The sequence below is a fragment of the Cyprinodon tularosa genome, unplaced genomic scaffold (assembly GCF_016077235.1).
Source record: "Cyprinodon tularosa strain WSP-4 unplaced genomic scaffold, ASM1607723v1 ctg625, whole genome shotgun sequence".
Lineage (NCBI taxonomy): Eukaryota > Metazoa > Chordata > Actinopteri > Cyprinodontiformes > Cyprinodontidae > Cyprinodon > Cyprinodon tularosa.
Genome location: NW_024039369.1, coordinates 117,504 through 139,586, shown reverse-complemented (window position 1 = coordinate 139,586; position 22,083 = coordinate 117,504). Strand labels below are relative to the sequence as shown.

The 22,083-nt window shown below is 41.7% G+C and overlaps 1 protein-coding gene across 1 annotated transcript in view; it reads right to left on the bottom strand.

Annotated features, from left to right (window-relative positions):
- Nucleotides 1-5,150: 5,150 nt before the first annotated feature.
- The window catches only part of LOC119798465 (potassium voltage-gated channel subfamily A member 1), a 51,372-nt gene continuing 34,439 nt past the window's right edge, over nt 5,151-22,083 (bottom strand). Inside the window, exon 2 of the mRNA XM_038307953.1 lies at nt 5,151-5,642. The gene's annotated coding sequence lies outside the window, so the exon portion shown is untranslated. The remainder of the gene's footprint in view (nt 5,643-22,083) is intronic.

Genomic DNA, 22,083 nt, shown 5'->3' with positions numbered 1-22,083 from the left:
CACTAAGTGTTTCAGGCAGCGATATGGCAGAGGTATAGCATTCTTTTTTAGCAAAATACCCTCATTCTACCACCAGATGGCAGTAATTCTTACACAATGTCCCTTTAATAGTCTTCAAAATGTTATAAAAACTGGAGAACTTTTGTCTAAAACACTGTGATTCCTCTAAAATAAACTGTTAATGGTGGTTTATAAGCATCTGAAACCTCATTGTGTGGAGAAATACTCAATGTTCACTTTAGTTCTCACTGTTTTGTGTCACATCTGTCTTCCCAAATGCCACACAAAAAGAAACTGGAAACTTTTCACATCAGTAGAAGTCTCAATTGGTAGCCTGTTAGCATTTCCCATCTCCATCAATTTTCTAAAGGAACCAACGTAACACAAACCCTTTAAGGTTGCATGTTGATAAAAGTTGTTTATAGCGCAGTAAAGTTGAGTATTTCAAATATTTGGCTCTGACTCAGAAAAAACTCCTGTCATCCCCTAAGTTCATGGATTCATGTTTATCATCTATCCAGTCCCTAAAGTGTAACTAAACCTGCCGCCTCCAGACATATTTTTAAAAAGACCTCCGAAGCCGGCGGTGCGAAGAGACATGGCCAAGTGCAGGGATGACGATGCTGTCCCGACACAGAGAAAGGACATTAAATATGATATGACTAAATGATCTGAGCATGTAAAATAAATAACAGCTTTAAAAGATGCTCAAATAAAAAAAAAAACACATTGGATTAATGCCTTGCTGTATTTTTGTCGTTGTTCTGGTCGAAACCACATAGAGGTCATATCTGATGCAGAATGTGAGCCTTTATATGCAGGAAATGGAACGTTATCGCTTCAGAAATGATCCCACCCTGACCTCCCAAATACGGGTTCCGAATGCACCATTATACTAGAACATGTGATGATGATGCAGTAGCCACACTTCAACCAATAGAGGGCAGCACTACAACTTTTTTTTGGCCAAATAAGCAGAATTAAACAAGCTAACACAAAAATGTCAAACTTTGTACAGTAGTAGCATAAAGATAGCACCCTTAAGGCCCAATTATACAGCTTCTCTTGAACAAAGAGAAAACAAACAAAGAAAGGAACAGTAGAGTTTGGGTTTAGTTACTCTTTAAGGTCCTATAGCAGTTGTAAAAAAATCTCCTTTTTAATGCCCGCTTTCGTTTGGTGCTAAAGGGATATAACTGATTGTGATACAGATATATTACACAGAAAAAGAAATTGACATCTCTGAATTTGCTTCACTGGAGGCACAAACTTGACCACTTAACTTGACGTCATGATGCACGATGATCCAGCAAAAGGTTGCGGAGCGCTAACAGCGGATGCTGTGCCAGGCTCAATCTACACAGTACGCGGATAGCAGCATCAAGAAGACATGAAACACAGCTTATAACTGCAGAAAGCAGAGGACAACTAACAGAACAGAAGTAAATTCTCAAACAGAGCCCTTTAAATGTTTGGACTTTTAAAATAATATTGCTGTTAGCTGCCAATTTAACTTTATTTTCTCTATCTGGATGTTTGCGGAGTGAAATGCTTCCATTTTCTTTTCTGTGGAGGATAAATCACCCATAAGAAAAGTTTGATTGTTGAAGCATTTTGTGCAGAAATGCCATCACAGTTTTGACAGATGAATCTGTTTCTAATCTTTCTGCTCCATTTGAAAATAAAATAAAAAAAAAACAGTAAACTAATAACATAATTATTAGAGCCAGAAAACTCCTTATTATTCGAATGCCAGACTTATTTGATAACCTTTGTTTGGAAACCAAAAACAAATAATGAAATAAACAACCTGTATTTTACTAGTAGGCCTATAGTTTAGCTTCTTTTTCTGGATTGAATGATTTTATAACTTTTTCCCTTTCTGAAACTTATAAATAATTTTAAAGGGAATTTTAGCATATTTTCTCTGAGGCTGCAGGTTACTTTAATGTAATGCACAGACTTGCAGGTTACTTTCTGTTAATGAAGGAAATCTCCAGAGTCAACTCTGAACAACAGACCTGTGAGGCTGTGCACAACACGGGTGTCATTTTAATTTATCACCAGTAGGGGGCAGACATCTGAAGAAACGCACTATAGAGCAACTTACAGGTTAGGTTACTTTGAAATAACTTAAAGGAAAATATATTATAATTATAGGCAGGTTTTATTCAGTTTTTTTTATTTTTATTTAAATACTTAAATTATTTTAAAGACCAATTATGTGTTTACTGGAACTTAAAAAGTTCTTGTTCATTTCTTAAAATGTACAGATAAATGTACAACAATTTCACAAAGGCCTTCTCAAAAGTTACACATAATAAAAATATATATTTTTTTAATTTTCAAACTAAGATATTTGAAACTAATAGATATTCATGATAATACTTTAGAATTTATTGTTTCTTGAATGGGCAATAAAGTACTCCTCAGCCCATGGGTTAGAAAAAGTAGTTTCTCCTCACAGCAAAGTAAGGTTTACGTTACGTTAGTTTAAAAAGTGCAAAGTTCAGGAAAGTAACATGCATTTAATCAGTTAAGCAGCTATATAGTTTCATGACAGTGTTGTGATTCAACACAGCTGAAGAGTCTGAGTCACACACCAACTTCCCCTTTTGTGGCTGGAACATGCCTCTTTCCAGAGAACTACCAGACCAACCCCAAACGACCCTCGGGCGAAACGCTTATTGTCTTGACAGTCTGAGTCAGAGGACGGGGGGGTCAAGGTCGGGAAGGGCTCCATGCAAACTCAGCTGTTTTAAATGATGGAGGCTTTTCTCAGAGGAAAAGATGTTTTTGCTCTTCTCTTCGGCAAGAGTAGCCTGGCTTGTGGTTGTGTTTTCGTCGTCGCTCTGTTAGTACGTCATATGCTTCGTTGATCTGATTGGTTTATTTGGCCCGTCTATCACCAACATAGGCCAATCAGCTAACCAGTATTTTCGCCCCTTCCCAAAATTACTTCAACGGAAGGTTTCCAGATGGATATGCGGAGCAAATCCATCTGGCGGAGTCGGGTTAGCTGACCGTAGCTCCCCCCCCCCCTTGTCCTGCTGTCAAAGCTACTGACTGCAGTGTATCGCCGTGCCGACCAGCTCAGCGTTGGTGAGAACGCAAAGCGTCTACCTGGTTAACCAGTTCTGCGCTAGCTGCCAGTTCTGCGCTAGCTGCCCTGCAGATTTTCCTTACTGAGGAGCCAGTGAGGCGGAGTTTGTTGCAGTCCAATCACGTGGGGACGCCATTGTGAATAACCGGATGTTACCTGCCTCAATTGAAGCCCATTGGATTCCCTTATTGCTCGCATCAGACTGATCTAGATTTCTCCGAAAGCCGACCTGGTTTGGGAACCAAGGTGATATCTGAAGCTGCTCCACCCTTCCTACACAGAAACTGACTTGCAGGTCGACTCACAGTTAAACTTCCTATTATTCCATTTGATGCTTAATCAAGGTGCTGAGCTTGGGCCAGTTCAGTTAAGTCGGGTCTTTGCAAAGCGTTTATTTGAACTTTTGGACTCTTTACGCTGATGTTTCATATAAAAAGAGTTTATAAAAGAGCTCTGATTTCATGGTGTGAATGAATGTGGTGTGACTGGTTGTGAGCGTCTCTATGTGTTCCTTTCATCTTGATTTCTTGGTTTCCTTCGTCCTGAGTTTGGCATTAGTGTAATTGAGGATTGAATACCCTGTAGAACCATGGCTAATTACATTCCAGGGGAAGTCATTTTCCTGAGTCTTAAGATCTATTTTCTGGAGATCGGAAGGCCCTCCTCTTTCGCAGAATAGGAACAGCCATTTTGTACCGTAACCTAAATTAAGATACGCCCCTTTGTCCAACCGTCCCCCTTTAGTCAGGTGATACGGTCCTTCATCTGGAAATCCCCACCAAGTAATTTCCCAGCCTATTTCTCCACCTCCCTAGTCTGCATGGTAGGGCCGCCATCTTAATTCTCCTTTGTTGATCCTTCTATATTGTTAACAATAAGCTGAAGAAAGTCACATTGTTTTAACAGTATCTATTATTGCTTATTATATCTGCAGCTAATTTAAACGGACATTAATGAATGTATTGACATTTGGTCTCCATTGGACCCCCTTTATAAGCCATCTCAACGGACTCTTAGACCCCTTTTTCAAATTATTCATTTAGTTTACCTCGTGTTTTACTTTCTACTAGTGTGTGATGTTTGCATAGATGTTAGATTTTCTGTTTTATTACAAATAAAGACATCTTTGTTTTTGCTATAGTTTATGTTTATTGTACAGCGAGTGGTTTATCACTCAGGCCAGATTAATTCTCCTTTTGGTGACATTTGAATAAACAGAGACAATATTTCTTTGGGTTGTAATTAGTAGCTCTGCTGATAGCCTAGCCTAAGTCACTAAACTGGTGAGAATAACTGGATTTTTAACAGCCGGTCCAGAAGCCACCTGGACTGTGAGATGCCTAAGATGTTGGTGAGTAAGCAGGCTATAGTTATAATTGTTCATCCAAGATTATTAAATTGGTTTTACCCTAAATTTGAAATGATTTATCCTTTAACTTCCAATAAGTAATATCTAAAATGTAATCTTTAATGTAAACTTTAAGTTGACAGAAAGTAACCTGCCAGGTTTCTGAAAGCAAGTGCAAAGAAAGTAACCTGTATGTCACATGAAAGTAACCCTTCAGTTCAATTCAGTTTGCAATGGGTGGCTGGATTTTTGCCAGTTTGGGACTTAATTAAAAAACCTAAAATTTCCAAACAAACTTTAGAGGAAACTCAACTTGAATCCTGTTGTTTTCTTTAGACTCTGTTTGAGAACTCAGAGTGTCTTCCATCCTTTTCTAGAGAACATAGTCTACTGGTTTTTCTGACTCATTTCCTCATTGATATGTAGGTAGAAAGGAACAGCAAGAAGAACAGGCCACACAAAGGTAGAGAATCTAAATACTTCAGATTTCGGTGCCTGAACTTAGAGAAGACGCCCCCCAGCTGAGGCGAGCGGAAGCGTCCGCCCCAGACTGTGTGACCCTGAATGCATTGCTTCTGTTATCTGAGATAGACTATGGCTTTAGAAGGGAATAAATCAGAGGGAAACCAGCATCCAAACATCCGTCTTCCTTTAAAATGTTGTTAGACGAGTAATTTTTGTCACCCCCCCCCCCCCCCCCCCCCCCCCATCTGTCTCGCATCTTTTTAGAAAAATAGAAATCAGGAAACCATTATTACAAAAATAAACCAAAATATTCGTCCAGATTCTACGTCCACATGACAACTTCACAGAAATATGGACTTATATTGCACAGCGAGGGATTCCCTCCCATAGGAAGTAAATCACTGACACCATTAGTAGAAAAAAGAAACACGTTAAAATGATCCAAATAGGAGACCCCTGCATGTATTTTATTGTTTTTTTCTTTATTTCCACAGAGAGACGATGGCTCGATTCCCAGGCCCTCCTACATCCATCAGGAAGAAAATGAAATCCTCCAAAAGCTGCTCCGAGGGAAGAGTAAAAATCCAAAAACACAGGATGAGTTTTGGATGAAGGCACAGAGTTTCAAGAACAGGAATGTTGATGCTGTCTGGAAACGCAGCAGATGGTTCCGTTCCTGCGGTCCGATTGACTCCCCTGATGGTCGGAGGGCGGAGCTTCCACTCTCTGCGGAGAAAAGACAAAGAAGACAAAACAAGTTTAGTTTCCTTTTCAATCATTCTTCATTCTTACCAATTATTTCACACTAATGTTGTTTTTTTAAGAGCAATTATCATTATCATCAATACCCACAACCGCAGTAAAGCATGGTGGTGGCAACCTCATAATGAGGGGATACTTTAACTCAGCATGAGTTTGAAGATTGGATGAAGCTAAAAAAGGAACAATGTTTAGCAGCTCACACTGAGCCTGGTTCTGCTGGAGGTTTCTTCCTGTTCAAAGGGAGTTTTTCCTCTCCACTGTCGCTACAAGCATGCTTAGTGTGAGGGATTGCTGAAGAGTCAATGAGTCGATGCAATCAGCTGGTTTTCCTTAGATAGAAAACTTTGAATCAATCTGACTGGATGATCTGGTGAACTGGAAAGTGACCTGAGATGACATGATGTGAATGGACACTATAGAAATAAACTGAATAGAATTAGTTAAAATATGTTAAAGTCTGTTAAACACTGAAGGCTGGGTGCAGGTTCACTTTCCAGTGGCACAACCTACATCATCAAACCAAGCGACAGTGGAAGAGATTAGAAGAGGGAATAGAGATGTGTTAGGGTGGCCTAGTTGAAGTCAAGACCTGATTCTAATTCAGTATCTGTAGCTTAACTACAGTAAAACCAGGATTCCTTCTTTTCAATCTGGTTGCATTTGAGCTATTTTGCGAAGTCTGATTAAAATGCTGGTTTCTAATTCTAATTTTACACAAGACGTCTGCATGTCACTGTACGCCACTTATTTTTATTAGCGGCAGTTTTTATTCTTTTAAAAACCTTGAAGCATTTTTATCTTCTTTCTATCTATCAAACACATTTGAAGCTGTCGCATCGTCGTATATAGAAAAAATGAAAACTGCAGAAATACTTAGAGAGACGTGGTGAGTAGAAATCTGAGTGCTGACATTTAATCTGCATCTGATGAAATTAATAACCAGGAAAGTCCCTTCACTGATGTAATGCATGAAGCTTCACCATAAGGGTGGGAGGTCTCCCTTTTTATGCGCCTCCTCCCCCACCTTAACACCGTCTTCCTCGAAGTTAATCCCCCCCATCAGCGGCAGATGGTCCAGGGAGCACCCACGGCCGCGCCCTCAGCAGCTCCTGTAGTATGAATGATTGCCCGGTCGTGGGCATTAAGTTGGATCAGTTTAATCCACCGCAGCATATGCAGCAGCAAATCCAATGGTGAGGAGGACTTTCCTTCTCTGATTTCCCTCCACATAGACGGTCCAAGACCAGGAGGTGTTAGCTTGGCTCGCCTTTCCTCACCGATGCTCACTTATCCCGACACAGATGCCATCAAAGCATTTAACGACTCCCCTTTGAATCCCTCTGACCACCATGTTCCTCATCTGGGGAGTTTTACTCTCTTTTCCACTGTTGCTCCTTCCTGATATCTCCACCAGTTTATTGAGATCTTCAAAAAGTCACTTCAGCTGCAACATTAAACATGTGAAGATATTTGTTTCAGAAGTGAAAACTACAGACATATTTCACGAATTGCTTTCTCAGTATGATCTTAAACAAAGATAGTTTAAAAGTCAGAATACATGATACTAACGCATATTTTTGTGACATGCTGGAGATTTCCTATTCAAATAAGCAAGGAAACAAAGGACCTACAATAGCAGTTATTCTATATTCTATTTCCGAACAAGATATGTTATGTATAAGACAATCTATAATAAATATTCAGTCTGAAATCTGGTCTCTATAGTCAATCCAAGACGAGCAGCAGGGAAAAGCCTCATAGGCTGATAAATGAAAGCTGTAATCTTAGATACGACCAATCCTATGGCTAGAGAGGTAAGGTCTAGATGTATGGCACATAGAAGGACCAGGCCATGAGTATCAGAGCAGGTCTACCACTCAAAGTCAAGATTGCAGGTTAAGGCATGTAAAGATTCCCAGGAAATAATCCCGCATGGATCATCATCATCATCGTGCTTTCATGGAGCAAGAAAGATCACATGGTACGCTATAACCAAGCAGCTGAGTTAGGTTACAGAAATGTCTGCTTCCTTCCTTCCTTCCTTCCTTCCTTCCTTCCTTCCTTCCTTCCTTCCTTCCTTCCTTCCTTCCTTCCTTCCTTCCTTCCTTCCTTCCTTCCTTCCTTCCTACCTACCTTCCTTCCTTCCTTCCTTCCTTCCTACCTACCTTCCTTCCTTCCTTCCTTCCTACCTTCCTACCTTCCTTCCTACCTTCCTTCCTTCCTTCCTTCCTTCCTACCTTCCTTCCTTCCTTCCTACCTTCCTACCTTCCTTCCTACCTTCCTACCTTCCTACCTTCCTTCCTTCCTTCCTACCTTCCTTCCTTCCTTCCTTCCTTCCTACCTTCCTTCCTTCCTTCCTACCTTCCTTCCTTCCTTCCTTCCTTCCTACCTTCCTACCTTCCTTCCTACCTTCCTTCCTTCCTTCCTTCCTTCCTTCCTTCCTTCCTTCCTTCCTTCCTACCTTCCTACCTACCTTCCTTCCTTCCTTCCTTCCTTCCTTCCTTCCTTCCTTCCTTCCTTCCTTCCTTCCTTCCTTCCTTCCTACCTTCCTACCTACCTTCCTTCCTTCCTTCCTTCCTACCTACCTTCCTTCCTTCCTTCCTTCCTTCCTACCTTCCTACCTTCCTTCCTACCTTCCTTCCTTCCTTCCTTCCTTCCTACCTTCCTTCCTTCCTTCCTACCTTCCTACCTTCCTTCCTACCTTCCTACCTTCCTACCTTCCTTCCTTCCTTCCTACCTTCCTTCCTTCCTTCCTTCCTTCCTACCTTCCTTCCTTCCTTCCTACCTTCCTTCCTTCCTTCCTTCCTTCCTACCTTCCTACCTTCCTTCCTACCTTCCTACCTTCCTACCTTCCTACCTTCCTTCCTTCCTTCCTTCCTTCCTACCTTCCTTCCTTCCTTCCTTCCTTCCTTCCTACCTTCCTTCCTACCTTCTGTCCTTCCTACCTTCCTTCCTTCCTTCCTTCCTTCCTTCCTTCCTACCTTCCTACCTTCCTTCCTTCCTTCCTTCCTTCCTACCTTCCTTCCTACCTTCTGTCCTTCCTTCCTTCCTTCCTTCCTACCTTCCTTCCTTCCTTCCTTCCTTCCTTCCTACCTTCCTTCCTTCCTTCCTTCCTACCTTCCTTCCTACCTTCTGTCCTTCCTTCCTTCCTTCCTACCTTCCTTCCTTCCTTCCTTCCTTCCTTCCTACCTTCCTTCCTACCTTCTGTCCTTCCTACCTTCTGTCCTTCCTTCCTACCTTCCTTCCTACCTTCTGTCCTTCCTACCTTCTGTCCTTCCTTCCTTCCTACCTTCTGTCCTTCCTTCCTTCCTTCCTTCCTACCTTCCTTCCTTCCTACCTTCCTTCCTTCCTTCCTACCTTCCTTCCTTCCTTCCTTCCTTCCTACCTTCCTTCCTTCCTACCTTCCTTCCTTCCTTCCTACCTTCCTACCTTCCTACCTTCCTTCCTTCCTTCCTTCCTTCCTTCCTTCCTTCCTTCCTTCCTTCCTTCCTTCCTTCCTTCCTTCCTTCCTTCCTACCTTCCTACCTTCCTTCCTTCCTTCCTACCTTCCTTCCTACCTTCTGTCCTTCCTACCTTCTGTCCTTCCTTCCTACCTTCCTTCCTACCTTCTGTCCTTCCTTCCTTCCTACCTTCCTTCCTACCTTCCTTCCTACCTTCTGTCCTTCCTACCTTCTGTCCTTCCTTCCTACCTTCCTTCCTACCTTCTGTCCTTCCTTCCTTCCTTCCTTCCTTCCTTCCTACCTTCCTTCCTACCTTCTGTCCTTCCTACCTTCTGTCCTTCCTTCCTACCTTCCTTCCTACCTTCTGTCCTTCCTACCTTCTGTCCTTCCTTCCTACCTTCCTTCCTACCTTCTGTCCTTCCTTCCTTCCTTCCTTCCTTCCTTCCTTCCTTCCTTCCTACCTTCCTTCCTACCTTCTGTCCTTCCTACCTTCTGTCCTTCCTTCCTACCTTCCTTCCTACCTTCTGTCCTTCCTACCTTCTGTCCTTCCTTCCTTCCTTCCTTCTGTCCTTCCTTCCTTCCTTCCTTCCTTCCTTCCTACCTTCTGTCCTTCCTTCCTTCCTACCTTCTGTCCTTCCTTCCTTCCTTCCTTCCTTCCTACCTTCCTTCCTACCTTCTGTCCTTCCTACCTTCTGTCCTTCCTTCCTACCTTCCTTCCTTCCTTCCTTCCTTCCTTCCTTCCTTCCTACCTTCTGTCCTTCCTTCCTTCCTTCCTTCCTTCCTTCCTTCCTTCCTTCCTTCCTTCCTTCCTTCCTTCCTTCCTTCCTTCCTACCTTCTGTCCTTCCTTCCTACCTTCTGTCCTTCCTACCTTCTGTCCTTCCTTCCTTCCTTCCTTCCTTCCTTCCTACCTTCCTACCTTCCTTCCTTCCTTCCTTCCTACCTTCCTTCCTACCTTCTGTCCTTCCTACCTTCTGTCCTTCCTTCCTACCTTCCTTCCTACCTTCTGTCCTTCCTACCTTCTGTCCTTCCTTCCTTCCTTCCTCCCTTCCTTCCTACCTTCTGTCCTTCCTTCCTTCCTACCTTCCTTCCTTCCTTCCTTCCTTCCTACCTTCTGTCCTTCCTTCCTTCCTTCCTTCCTACCTTCCTTCCTTCCTTCCTTCCTTCCTTCCTTCCTTCCTACCTTCCTACCTTCCTTCCTACCTTCCTTCCTTCCTACCTTCCTACCTTCCTTCCTTCCTTCCTTCCTACCTTCCTTCCTTCCTTCCTTCCTACCTTCCTTCCTTCCTTCCTACCTTCCTACCTACCTTCCTTCCTTCCTACCTTCCTACCTTCCTTCCTACCTTCCTTCCTTCCTTCCTTCCTTCCTACCTTCCTTCCTTCCTTCCTACCTTCCTACCTTCCTTCCTACCTTCCTACCTTCCTACCTTCCTTCCTTCCTTCCTTCCTTCCTTCCTACCTTCCTTCCTTCCTTCCTTCCTACCTTCCTTCCTTCCTTCCTTCCTTCCTACCTTCCTACCTTCCTTCCTACCTTCCTACCTTCCTACCTTCCTACCTTCCTTCCTTCCTTCCTTCCTTCCTTCCTTCCTTCCTACCTTCCTTCCTACCTTCTGTCCTTCCTACCTTCTGTCCTTCCTTCCTACCTTCCTTCCTACCTTCTGTCCTTCCTACCTTCTGTCCTTCCTTCCTTCCTACCTTCCTTCCTACCTTCTGTCCTTCCTACCTTCTGTCCTTCCTTCCTACCTTCCTTCCTACCTTCTGTCCTTCCTACCTTCTGTCCTTCCTTCCTTCCTTCCTTCCTTCCTTCCTTCCTACCTTCCTTCTGTCCTTCCTACCTTCTGTCCTTCCTTCCTACCTTCCTTCCTACCTTCTGTCCTTCCTACCTTCTGTCCTTCCTTCCTACCTTCCTTCCTACCTTCTGTCCTTCCTTCCTTCCTTCCTTCCTTCCTTCCTTCCTTCCTTCCTACCTTCCTTCCTACCTTCTGTCCTTCCTACCTTCTGTCCTTCCTTCCTACCTTCCTTCCTACCTTCTGTCCTTCCTACCTTCTGTCCTTCCTTCCTTCCTACCTTCTGTCCTTCCTTCCTTCCTTCCTTCCTTCCTTCCTTCCTACCTTCTGTCCTTCCTTCCTTCCTTCCTTCCTTCCTACCTTCTGTCCTTCCTTCCTTCCTTCCTTCCTTCCTTCCTTCCTTCCTTCCTACCTTCTGTCCTTCCTTCCTTCCTACCTTCTGTCCTTCCTTCCTTCCTTCCTTCCTTCCTACCTTCTGTCCTTCCTTCCTTCCTACCTTCTGTCCTTCCTTCCTTCCTTCCTTCCTTCCTTCCTTCCTTCCTACCTTCCTTCCTACCTTCTGTCCTTCCTACCTTCTGTCCTTCCTTCCTACCTTCCTTCCTTCCTTCCTTCCTACCTTCTGTCCTTCCTTCCTTCCTTCCTTCCTTCCTTCCTTCCTTCCTACCTTCTGTCCTTCCTTCCTACCTTCTGTCCTTCCTACCTTCTGTCCTTCGTTCCTTCCTTCCTTCCTTCCTTCCTTCCTTCCTTCCTACCTTCCTTCCTTCCTTCCTTCCTTCCTACCTTCTGTCCTTCCTACCTTCTGTCCTTCCTTCCTTCCTTCCTTCCTCCCTTCCTTCCTACCTTCTGTCCTTCCTTCCTTCCTACCTTCCTTCCTTCCTTCCTTCCTTCCTTCCTACCTTCTGTCCTTCCTTCCTTCCTTCCTTCCTTCCTTCCTTCCTTCCTACCTTCCTTCCTTCCTTCCTTCCTTCCTACCTTCTGTCCTTCCTTCCTTCCTTCCTTCCTACCTTCTGTCCTTCCTTCCTTCCTTCCTTCCTTCCTTCCTTCCTACCTTCTGTCCTTCCTTCCTTCCTACCTTCCTTCCTTCCTTCCTACCTTCCTTCCTTCCTTCCTTCCTACCTTCTGTCCTTCCTTCCTTCCTTCCTTCCTTCCTACCTTCTGTCCTTCCTTCCTTCCTTCCTTCCTTCCTTCCTTCCTTCCTTCCTTCCTTCCTTCCTTCCTTCCTTCCTACCTTCTGTCCTTCCTTCCTTCCTACCTTCTGTCCTTCCTTCCTTCCTTCCTTCCTTCCTTCCTTCCTACCTTCTGTCCTTCCTTCCTTCCTACCTTCTGTCCTTCCTACCTTCTGTCCTTCCTTCCTTCCTTCCTTCCTCCCTTCCTTCCTACCTTCTGTCCTTCCTTCCTTCCTTCCTTCCTTCCTACCTTCTGTCCTTCCTTCCTTCCTTCCTTCCTTCCTTCCTTCCTTCCTTCCTTCCTTCCTTTTTCAGCTCAGATCTCTGACTGAGGTTCTGTTAAATATAGAACATTACAAATCTTCCAGCAGCTAAAGAAACAAGTCTAGTTGCTTTGAAATGCAGGAAGTTAATAGTTTTTAATTGGTAGGTTCTTCTGAAGCTTATCTTTATTTACTTCTCTGATGTCCACTAGGGGGAGCTGCAGGATCTCCATGCAGTAGAACGCTCTGAGGCTGCTCACTTGTTCTGTTGTAGAGTGTGTCTGTGCTCTATGATAAACTGATATTTGGAGCCTTCTAATCAGGACCTAAATGTTTCTTTAAATCTAACCTTTGTAGAGGTCATTTTACATGAGATTGAAACATTGTGTCCGTTTTGGGTTGCAGGTCCAGAGGCCACATTAAACTCTGGATGACGCGGTGTTTTTTGCACATATCTCAGATTGTGTTCTTGCTTCTTTGTGTTTGCATGTTCAGTGCAGGTTTCAGAGATGAAGTCGTGTCTTCCTGGTTACTGACTCTGATTAAAAGCACAGAACGAAGCAGTTGGATGTGATGATTCACTGCTGAGGCTGTGAAACATCACACTAACCTGGAGGGCGCCTCTTGTTTTTTGTTTTTGTCTCCCGGCTGTTGCTGTCAGCTCACAGAGGAGGACAGATTTTCTGTTTTTGCCTCCACCTCTATTTTTGCTGTCATCCCTCGTTGCCACGGCGATGGCTTCCCATCATTTAAAACAGCTGAGTTTGCATGGAGCCCCTTCCCGACCTTGACCCCCCCGTCCTCTGACTCAGACTGTCACGACAATAAGCGTTTCGCCCGAGGGTCGTTTGCAGCCGTCGCTTCGGCTCTGCGCGCGGTGTTGTGAAGTCATGCAGAAAGGCTAATGAGCTGAAAATAAAACATGACAGCAGCAATGCAGCCAGTCCCAACAGTGACTATATACATTCAGTTCACTTACATGGGGTATATACATCTATCCCATCATGGGAAAGGCCAATAAATGATCCTCATTCAGACTCTTGTTCTGGGATATTTTACATGATGCATCATGTGAAGCATGAGAACCACCCAGTGCTGCAGGAATTTTAGCTCACTTTGTTTTTCTTCAAACCAGTAACAAAGCTGACACAGGAACAGTGTGGTGAGGCAGAGTGACGTGAAAAGTAGTGATCATCTCGATAGCCCCCTATCAGTTCGATCCCATATCAATAACATTACCCGGTCTGCCTACTTCCACCTAAGAAGCATCAACCGCCTCCGTCCCTCCGTTACTCCTCACTCTGCTGCCATCCTGGTCCACAGCCTCGTCAAGTCCAGACTGGACTATCGTAGCTCTCTCCTCTTTGGCCTTCCTCAAATATCACTCCATAAACTACAACTGGTCCAGAACCCTCTGGAACTCTCTATCAACGCTACTTAGAAACCCGGACCCGCTTCTACATTTCAAATCGCAACTCAAAACTCATCTGTTTCTCTAATTCCCTATTCTCTTTAATATTAATTTCACAGCCTTTGTATTTTTTTAAAGGGTTTTTATTCTGTGTTTTGACTCTTGTTTCTGCCCTTGTGTTTTCATCTTTTGTACGGTGACCTTGGCCGTTTCTCAATTCACGAGAATGCAAGTCCGTACTCGCATTTCAAATGTTTCCTTAAGAAAAACTGGGAGTCAAAGGGGTTCTTCTATAAAAACCAACAAATCTTCGGCAATTTCTGAACAAATAAAAGCAGAAGCAGAATGTGCTGCACTCCTGGCACGTGCAGCTGCTTTAAAGGAGAAGCGTGCACTGGACGAGCAGCAATACCTGTTAAAGAAAAGAAAGGAACAACTGGAGATGGACGCCAGAATAGCTGCTGCTAATGGTTCCAGAGGGCAGCACTAAAGGCAGCATTGAATCCAAGCATTCTGATGGAATGGATTCATATATCAGAAAAGGTGCTGGACCAAAGATCAAAGCTAGTTTAGTCCTTTCACAGGCTTCACAGTTGGTTACCAAACCTGCAGAAAGGCGTCAAGAAGACGCTGAACGGCTGTTGGATAAAGAGGCTAAGTCAGATCTAAGCCTAGCCTATGAAAAGAATATTACACCTCAGGTGGAGGACACTGTTTTCAATACTCTGGTGTCACAAATGGCTCCCCCTGCTGTTCAAACGTCTAAAGCTTCTAGGATCAGAAACAATCCCAATGTTATCACTCAAAACAGTCTGATTCCATCAAACCAAAACCCTGCAGGAGACCTCTATGATTTACTGAAACAACAGAATGACATGACAGCTCTTCTGCAAACAATGCTAACAAGTCATCTACTGCTACTCCGAGAAATTCCCATCTATGACGGAGATCCTTTACAGTTTAGCTCCTTTGAACATTGTGTGGAAGCAAAGACCAGCAGTAGGATTTTAGACGCCACAATTACTATTACTACTAGTACCAATACTACTACTATTACTAATACTTATTACTTTTACTATTACTAGTACTACTGCTACGGATTCTATTACTGGCATGGTTTTTGTTGTGCTTTATTTTGCTCCATGTTTCCTAGCTTTATTGGTTTAATTCCTTTTTTGTTGTAATTTCTAGATTTATGTTAGTTCTCAGGTTTTTCTGTTGCCCTCGTGTGTGTGTTCCTTTCCCCTTGGCTCCCTCGTTGTCTCCTCTCACACCTGCTCCTTGTCAGCTCGTTAGCCCTCCCTTTGTCTCTCTCTTCTATATATGCTCTCCCTCTGCTCTCACTCTTGGTTGGTTCCTTGTCTTTGCTGTCCTCCCATGCTGTTGTCCACCTACCTCGTCTCTCCCTGGCTCCTCGTGTTTGGTTTCCCCTGAGATGTCTCCATGGTTCTGTTTTTTTTTCATTATTAGTTGGATTTTTGCATTCCTGCCTTTGTTTACTTTTTTGCCCCATTAAACTGCAAGAAATCTCATCAGCCTCTCTGCCTCTGCATTTGGGTCCTCAAACCACAACTAAACCCTGACAATTACTACTATTATTACTGCTACTGATACTACTGCTAAACCCAAATGCTCAGTTCAACTAGAGGCGACACTGACCTTCGACCCCCGTTGAAAAGCTGCAAGCTCAAACTCCCTACGTTTGGAAACTAAATCAGATCTTCTGTTACATTTTCTCCATGAGTAAGTTTAACTTTGTAGGTCTGCAAGGAGGAAACCTTTACTATGTCTTACTAACCTGCTCATATAAGGGGAAAATGCATTTATTTAAACAAAAATAAAGGTTTCGTGCTTTTGCAGGGACCGATGTCAGAGTGGTTGGATAAAGAAATGGTGCACAGATGGACGAATGCATGGACAAAGCTGTTCTTATTCAATAAATACTCAAACATTTATTAAGCAGTGGACGGAAATGTGAAGTATTTCTTCCAGGCTCTGTTTTATTTTCTTTTGATTCAGACCTTTAGGATGACATAAATCAAATTACACACTTTTCAAGACCGTACAGGAATCCTGCAAGAAGCATTTGTTACATGTTCCTCCTGGAAGATGTGGAAATAACTATTTAAGTGGGATTTTTCTTTTGTCTTTAGGGGATTCTGAAAAAAGTAGAGTTAATTTGAACTCTACGTAATCAGAAACAAGCACAGTTTTAAACATTCTTCAACAGCTGCAAAATTGTTGATTTATTGCTGATATATGAAATATCTTCCAACGTAAAATTAGTCAAACATGCAGGTTATTGTAGATCTCTCTTGCTGCCTCACTTTTGTGTTTCCATTTTGCTGCATGGCAACATTATTTGTAAGGGACACTGGAGCAAAATGACAGAGAAAAACACACAAAGGAAACGTCTTCCAACATGTTGGCATTTGGACAGAGAGAGAGAAAAAGCAAAGGACTTTTCAAATGTCATAGTAAACCAGTGGAGCGCAACCTGTGCACGTGCTTAATGTACATTTGGTTTGTAAATTGTTAGTGTTGGTTGGATAGAAATGTTCCCCTGTTATGACAGCTTTTCTGCTCCAGTTGATTCGGGTTATTTAACAGTCGGAGATGAATGAGAGAACATTCGGAGCTGCTCGTAGCCCACGACTTCACACCCTCGTCCTCTCGGAGAGCGAAGTGTGAAGGTGATGAGCTGTTGGTGAGACGGTCTGCTGCTTCTAGCGACAGGCCTCTGATTTATTCAGATTCTGCAGCATCAAAGCGATCAGATTACAGAGCTTTGCCTTTAAAATCACATTAATCCATGACTGAATGTTGGGTTGACTGCAGGAGGTCTGATTAAAGTGGTGCATTAGTAACCAAAACCTTTTTTTTAACATTTGAAAACCAAAAATGCAAACTCCTCATCGATTGTTCTGCTCTAAGGAGGTTTGCATAATTTATTTCTACATCTTAATTTCCGTCAGAGGACAAAATGTTTACAAAAAAAAGGAAAACTAACACTTTTAGATGGAAAATAGAAAAATATTTAGTTTTTGGAAAACTAAAAGTTACTTTAGATGAAGTAGTTCTGACTGATATTCAGCAGAGTTACAGTGATGCAATAATGAAAATGTGTAAATTAATAAATAGTGATTGAATCGGCATTGCATCATCCAGGCCAAGCATTTACTCTGTACATTGGGATGGTTGCATCAGAGAAGCTCAGAGTCTGTGGGGCTGCAGGCAATACTAGAAGAAAACAGGTTTTTCCTGCAGCAGGACAGTTCATCTAAACATAAAGCCAGAGCTGCAGCAGGTTAGATCAAAACATATTCAGGTATTAAACTGGCCTAGTCAAAGTCCAGAAATGAATCCCATTCAGAATCTGTAGCATATGGAGCTAAATCGGTCTAAATTTCACAAATACACACATGTGATTGATAGATGCACAGGACAAACTCCACACACACACAGCACGACTCAGCAAGCATACAAGATTCACACATGCACAGCCCATGGTTCACCAAAGTATTTCTGGCCCATAAACAATTAAATATTAAATTATAAAGTACCAGAGGTCTTTAAACTTTCCTTGCATTGGTTTGTGGTTTTTCTGAGACGTGCCTCGATACAGAAATGCATTTTTTATACAGGGAACAGTTTGCAACCAATCACAGAGCTCCCTTGTTTAAGCCAATCACAAGAAAGTAATTCCGATGGGACGACTATTTGCTCCGGTCGGGTGTTCTGTCAGCTCAGCATACCGCGTCAGGCCAGCATACCCTCAGTAATACGCATAACATAGTTTCCTCTGTCTCTGCTCTCTTTGCATCCAAGCACGCTGTTTTATTTCGCGATTTAGTCAGGTTTTTGCCGTAGTTTATGCATAAAACAAAAAGAAAAATTCATTGACTAGGTTCATTACACAGATTAGTATAAAAAAACATTGCATGTCCGTTAGATGAGGATCTTATTGTCAGGAATCCAGGTTTTGTGGTTTGTTTTTGTGTTTCTTTTTCTCCTCCACCAGGTGGTGCCCCGTCCTCATTGGGCCTCCCTGCACACCTGCTGTTCATTGTCTCTTTACCTGAGGACTCTTAAGCTGCTGACTGCCACTACCTCGACGCCAGAGTGTTTACCAGTTTGGGTACTCTAGCCAAGCTGAGTTTATCAGAGTCAAACTGAGATTTTTAAATAATAGAACAAGAAACTGCGGTTGAAGGAAGAACACAACCTGGTCCCAACTGAATTGTAGTTGATTTGAACATATCAGAAAGGAAACAGACCTCAGTGACCCCATGTTAAAAATCTTTACTGATGCTTATCAAGGAAAATCTAACAAGTATCGTGCACCACTGATAGGTGGCGAGGAACCGTGCTAGCGTGATGCGTAAATGGTTGTAAGAACCAAACTTGGCACAGTTCACTGATCCAAACTCGGTCTGAACTCGGCACTGATCGGTTTCAGAGGGCTAGTAGAAACGGGTCAATAAAAAATACAAACCAAAGGGAAAACACTAACACTGATCTGAGATATATATATATATATATATATATATATATATATATATATATATAGCCACAGCCTAACGGAAACCACGAGGAGATAGCAAGAAAGACTGCCACAGCCATATACCTACAAAGAGTAAGGCAGGTCCTGAAAAGTCAGCTGAATGGAAAAAACAAGATCCAAGCCATCAACACATATGCCCTACCAGTCATCAGATATGGTATAATAACCTGGCCAAAGGAGGAGATAGAGGCTACTGACATCAAGACAAGAAAAGCTCCTCACAATGCAGGGAGGGTTCCACTGGACTGCTCTAGTCCATCCATGGATGGACTAGAGCAGAATGAAATGTTACTATACAAGCGTCCCAAGTGAGAGGTTACATGCAGAGATTATTGGAGATATGGCAGCTTCAAAAACCATCATCGACACTGACAAAGAAACAACTACTGACTCAGTGTTCTAACATCCACAAACGGCAGCTCCTATCACAGCTAGAAATTGATGAGGTACAACTGACATGCTGCGGCAAGGGGGAGTCAGGACAACAGGTCAATAGGAAGATATCATCATCATCATCATCATCCCAACACTCAGAGCCCCAACAACAACAACAAGCCCACTAAACGTAAGGGCGGCTGACCTACGACTGCAGATCATAACCACACTGGATCTTCTAGTACGACGACAGAGTGACAGGGTTCCCTCTGAAAGTCTTCTAGAAGATGTAAATGCAGCGCTACATACTATCCCTACTAAAGACATAACTGAGACCAATAAGCTGACCTACGCCACAGCTACAGTGATCCTAGATTGGCTATAAGATAAACACCACAGGCCACAAAGCAGAGCATTATCCCCAATGGTGGAGAAGGTATATATTTATATATATACAAAAGCACTAAAATGCAAAACAAATCTAACCATAAAAAATTAACTGTTATTGCAAAACTTCCTGTAAAAAATCAGACAGGGTTCACTTGGAAACCCAGTCAGACCAGGAGTAGACCAGACATTTCTGGTTATTCCTCATGTGAGAGTTACCCTCTCTTCTTAAAGTAAAGACAATCACAACCTGATCTTTGTAACTGTGTTTGTTTAAATGCTACTTTCAAAATGAAAATGCATTGAAATTAATATCATTTCTATGAATTAGTATATGTCGATTATAAGGATTTCATACTGGTCCATTCCCAGTTACCAACATCCTAAACGCAGCCTCCTTGGTCTTAGATTCATAACCAGAAAACTCAACTGATGACCTGAAACATTTACCCGGATGCTGACTTATACCAGAGAAAACAATATTATTTTAAAGGTATTTCAGCAGATGGAAGGAAATCTCAAACTTCTTTCTTTAAGAAATAAACTGTATCAATGAGTAACATTGAGTTAACTACTATAATACATGAACATAATGTGTCTTGTTCTTTGGTCTTTATGAAGCCTTTTGCTCATTACTGTTTAAAAACAAACATCTAAGAGCTTCAGAGAATGGCTGTATTTCTTTTTTATCCTAAAAAAATCTACCATCACCTCTAATCTGTATCAGAATGGCTCAAGCTCACACTTAAAAGGGAGTTTTTCCTCTCCACTGTCGCTACAAGCATGCTTAGTGTGAGGGATTGCTGAAGAGTCAATGAGTCGATGCAATCAGCTGGTTTTCCTTAGATAGAAAACTTTGAATCAATCTGACTGGATGATCTGGTGAACTGGAAAGTGACCTGAGATGACATGATGTGAATTGGAGCTATAGAAATACACTGAATAGAATAGAATTAAGGCCAATGTGGGACCATTTCTATTAGAAATTAATTACAGCTAAAGGAAGGCCTTAAATCAAAACATAAAGTTAAAATAAAAAGATAGATATAAAGTAGAAAATCCTGGATTTAGTTAAAACCTAGATCTGTATCTCACTGAGATGTTGTGAGGAAACTTGAATGAGCTGGAAGAAAACCAGTAAATGTTACAATCCTTCCAACCTGCCCCAGTAACCCCTCAGTGAACTGCACCATTGCACCGACAGAGAACTGTTAGAAATATGGGTTAACCAGTGACTTACATACTTAATTAAATGTGTTTTATAGGAACAGATGGTCCCAAAATTGCGGTCCCTTGTGTTGTTCTTTTGAGGTTTTTTGGCTCTAGTGTTTGTGAAAACAATAACAGCTTTTCTTTATTGCTCTCATTGCAGATTTTGAACAAACAAATTCATTCTACTGTGCAGCAAAACAACCTGATCAGTTCAGAAAAATATGTCAGATCTGTTTCTTTTTTACACATCCGTCCCTTTTTGCTCCCTGTTCTGTGAAAACATTCACTCCTGCTAAAACAGAAAATATCAGCTGATGGTTTTCATGTCTTCAGTGGATTTTAAAACACTACTCAGTAAGTTTTTTTTTAATGAATGATAAAATATTGTGCAAATGAAAAAAAGCAAGATTTACATAAGAGGTAGAGAGTAGATTTAGATGGAGCTGAGAGGTTCTGAACAGGAGATTTGTTGACGAGACAAACATCTCATAATGCAAGTGTTAATCCTTTAATCTGAATGTTTTAGTTGCCTGAAAACTAACATCAGGTCAAATTTTGTAAGTTGTATAACTCACCTTTTGCCACAGCTATCATCATGTGACCTCTATACGGGTTATTACGCAATGCTTGTTATACAATTATTATTATTTTATCAGTTGTGTTGCTGGTGAGTAAAGATTTGTGTATTATCCACTTTAAAGTGTTGCAGGCATTCTAAACAACACGAGTAAATCTGAAACACAAAAAAACTCTAAAAAATAAAACTGGCAGGAGAGGTTTCAGGGTGAGCCGCTGGTTGAGGCCTTCTAATGTTACTAAATTAACGTTAATAAATAATGTTAATAGATTGTTGACCTGGTTTGAAAAAAAGGGATTTTTACAGACAAACAATTTGGATTAAGAAGTGTATTATTTCATCATAAAAACACTTATTTGTTTTGGTTTTTTTCGTTTTTTTAACGAAAACATTCAGGCTTTAACTCGGGGGCGGAACCTTGGTTGGGAACTTTATGTTCCGGGGACTGGTTTTATGACCGGATCGTCGGTTACTATGGCAGGTAACTTCCTGGTTGATTTAATTTCATCTGCTTCATTAAGTTGAGACACCAGCGAAAAAAAATAATGATGAGTTCATTTATCAACCTAAAATAGAATTAATACTCATGTTGATTTTAATATTTAGCTACTAATGAAGTTCTTTTGACAAAAAGGTTGTCTAATGATTCATTTCCGGTTTTGTGGCCATTTTTTTTCTATTAAGTCAAAAACATTTACATGAAAAAATACTCTCAGAGAGGATAGCAAAGGTGAACATGAACAGATAAAGATCAATTACAATAAAATAAAAATAAAAAAGTAAGACAACTAACAGGAGATTTATCTCAGCAAACATTTAAATCAAACATAGAGCCATAGAAATAATAAAAATAAAAAGCTGAATGCACTTAGAATAACAGATGTTTGGAGAAATCAAGTCTCAATTTTTTGGCATCATTTTTAAAAAATCATATTAAGAGAAGAAAAATAGATTTTAAAGTCATTTATAAACAAGTGAAAGGAAGGATTAGAATTTCTCCATTTAGCCCAGTGGATGTGATATTTAACCAACAGCAGGAGGACATTAATAGTATCAGAAACAGGCTGGGGAAGATGGTCCGTATAAAAAATGACATCATTCATTTTTAAAGAAATCCAATCTTTCAACTCTTTCCAGAAGTGGTGTGTAGCGGGACAGAGGTAAAACATGTTCAACGGTTTCACTATTATTATTACAAAAGGAACATTGATCTACCTCAAAACCA